Source organism: Carlito syrichta, unplaced genomic scaffold (genome assembly GCF_000164805.1).
Source record: "Carlito syrichta isolate Samal-C Ts95f unplaced genomic scaffold, Tarsius_syrichta-2.0.1 Scaffold303130, whole genome shotgun sequence".
Lineage (NCBI taxonomy): Eukaryota > Metazoa > Chordata > Mammalia > Primates > Tarsiidae > Carlito > Carlito syrichta.
The window spans coordinates 263211-266500 of record NW_007247226.1 but is presented as its reverse complement, the minus strand read 5'-3'; positions in this window follow the sequence as shown (position 1 = coordinate 266500).

Here is a 3290-nt window from a genome sequence, read left to right as displayed (position 1 = left end):
CTCCTCCTCCTCCTTCTAGAGATGGAATCTCACTATGTTGGAATCTCAAACTCCTGGCCTCAAGCAGCCCTCCTGAGTCAGTCTCCCAAAGTGCTGGGATTACAGGTGTGAGCCGCCCCTCGCCTGGCTGGCACATTCTTTTAAACATCACTATTTGCAAATGTTGCACCCTGGGAGGCAGAGCTCCCTCTGCTTGGCTGGTCCTCTTCTTCCACACGGAAGTCCCTGAGGGAGCTTGGCAGAACCCCAGTCAGAAAACCACAGATCACACCCAATGCCTGCAGCTGACCAAGAGGGAACTGGGACTGGCCGAGGTCACACAGGGAGCGAAGGCTTGGGTCCTGGCAAGCACCCATGTTGTCCAGGCCTCAGTAAGAGAGTAAGTGGAAGGATGTGACCTTTTAGTATTTGCCTAAAAGTAGGTATTTTAAAAGTTCATCTGGGGTAGGTGTGGTGGTTCATACCTATAATATTAGCACTTTGGGAGGCTGAAATAGGAGGATGGCTTGAGACCAGAGATTTAAGATCAGCCTGGCCTGTACAGATAGCAAGACTCTGTAGCTACAAAATATATATATTAGCCAGGCATGGTGGCACACACCTGTAGTCCTGGCTACCAGAAAGCTGAGGTGGGAGGTTTGCTTGAACCCAGGACTTCAAGGCTGCAGACAACTATGATTGCACCACTGCACTCCAGCCTGGGGAACAGAGAGAACCTGTCTCTTAAAAAAAAAAAAAGTTAGTCTGGAACGGAAGACTTATATGTGTGTTGTCCAAGGTGCCCACGACATACAGTCTCGACCAAATGTTCACAACACTGCTAGTCACTGCGAGGAGCAGGGTGGCCATCCAGGCTGGGGATGTTATAGGGTGGAGGGAGCTTTCCTTGTGTGGTGGCCATCAGACCACCGCACAAAAGTTTACTTGGTGAAATGCCAGCTTGGGAAGGACTGGGGTCTATAGGAAAAGACATGTGCCCATATCAGGTGGGAAGCCCCTGGAGGAGTCTCAGAAGACAAGGACTTCCCAGTGGGCTCAAGCTGGCAGAAGCTGACAGGAGTGCAGGGCACTTCCCAGGCCAGAGCCCCCAGCCAAGCTGCCACCTGGCATTGTGGTCGGCGGAGGACTGTGCCTGGCACACAGTAGGACTCCACCAAGATGGGCAGAATGAATGAAATGCAAGTGACTGGTGATAAAACGCTGACCACGCTCGGTCATGAACTACATTGGATCGGCGGGTCCTCCGTGATGACAGTCACCCATCTGGACCTTGTGCCCCTTCTCTAGGGGGCTCAGAGCCAACAGTGAGTGACTGTGCGGGGCCCTGCCACTCTGCAGAAGTACCACCGAGGTGTCTCCCAGGTGTGTTCTGCCGGGTAAGGGAAGATGAGACCTCAGGGTGCCTCACGGCTTGCATCACTCCCAGCATGGAGGAGGCAGGCCCTCGCACTCGCCTGGACCGCTCCATCCCACATCCCGACGGATCAGCACAGCCTCCCAGCCTCCCTCGGTCATCCCCAGAGCACCTGCAGCCCCTGCCTTCTCATCCCAGCCCCCCTTCCCAGCTCTGTCTCCCCAAATGCCCCTCTGCACTCAGCCCTCTTCGTGACACCTTTGGGAGCGCCTGAGCGGAAGTCCTTGCTCTTGCCTGCCTGGCCATAGTAGGTGCTGCCTCATCTCTGGCAATGTGGGCCTCTCTCCGCCTCCTCCACGGATGCAAAGGGCTGAGTCTGTTGAAAAGACCGTGCAGACGTTCAGGAAGAGCGTGTTGAACAGGGACCCGACGACGTCGTGGGGCACAGAGGTGTCGCTGTGGATGCGGATCACGGTGGACGTCGTGAGAGCAGAACTGTGGGATGTCCCCAGCACAGCCCCTTCGTGCTCCCCCTGGAGCATCTCATAGTTTGAGGTGGCGCCGGCGCTGGCCCGAGTGAAGGTCTGGGAAGTGTGGTTCATGGTGTGGAGACAGGAACAGCTGTGGGTCCAGATGTGGTGAGGATGCTCAGGGGGTCCTTTCCAGGAGTTTCCATTTCTCAGCCTTTTTTCTTCCTGGCGTTTGGCAAATTGGGAGTCCGGGGACAGGAAGGTGGTGGGCGACGTGACCGGGGCCCAGGCCTACGCCTCCACCGCCGAGTGCCTGAACGTCTGGGCCCTGAGCCTCGGCATCCTTGCGACCATTGGCGTCATCCTTGTTCTGGTTTGATCTTCGCCGTCTGTCAGGAGACTGTGAGGCAACATGGAGTTCATTATCTGCCATGGCGAGGCCCCATGTGCCTGACCTTCCATTCTCTTCCCCCTGCCTCGGCCCCTTTATACAGCAGTTTGTACTCATGCACTTTTCTACAGTGGGATCGATAAAGTGCATGTGTCACACACACAAAAAAGACAATGCATATGTTGAAATATGAGCCAAGAATGTCTATCCTCTGGCATGGAAAGGCAGAGCCTAAGGCCGCCCTTGATCCTGCAGGAGGCTGCACTGGGGGCTTCACTGAGGCCGGAAAGCCCAGGTCCCCTGAAATGCAAGAGAAACCAGCAGTAGGAACGATTTTCCCGAGGGTCGGTGCAGAGCCGTGGAAGAGTCCACCTCCATCCAGGCCAAGGGCCGGATCCTCGGAGAACGTCCCACCAAGAGCCCAGGTGGACAAGGAGGACCCTGCTGTGCTGGTGACGGCTGCTTCTGCCCAGGTCCCAGGCGTGTCGGGGGATGGCAGGCCTGTGACCACAGCCCCTCATGTGGGATTTACTGCCCAAAAAGGCCCCTTCTGCCTTCGTGGTCATGACTTCCAGAGCCCGCAGGGAGGCAGTTGCGTGAGAGAGAGACCATCGGTGTCAGTGAGCAGAAGAGAATGTGGCGATCTCTGTGGAAGGTGGTGGGAGAGCTGGCCAGAAGGGTTTGCAGCGACTGGACCCTCCGATTTCTGGCGGTGGTGTGGCCCAGGAAGGAGAGTCTTGGGGGAAATAATGGAATTCTGTTGGCTTAATATTCAAACAGTGGTGACCAGTTCTGTGGAGGCAGAACCCAGATGGAAAAGTCAAAGACTGCTGGAAAGGAAAGAGAACGAAAGGAGACAGATTTCACCCAGCAAGACTGGACGTGCTCAGCAGACAGGGAGAGGCAGGCAGCCGGATACAGGCAGTCTGGGGCATCGTGGCCTGTTGGGAGCCAGCCTTGGAGGCCCGCCTGATTGACAAAGTCCAGCTGCGCTGAGGACCCCCGGCCGCAAAGTGAGTCCGGGCAGCTGAGGCCCTTCTGTCTTCCATCTTTGCTGTTTGGTACCGCCAAAGAA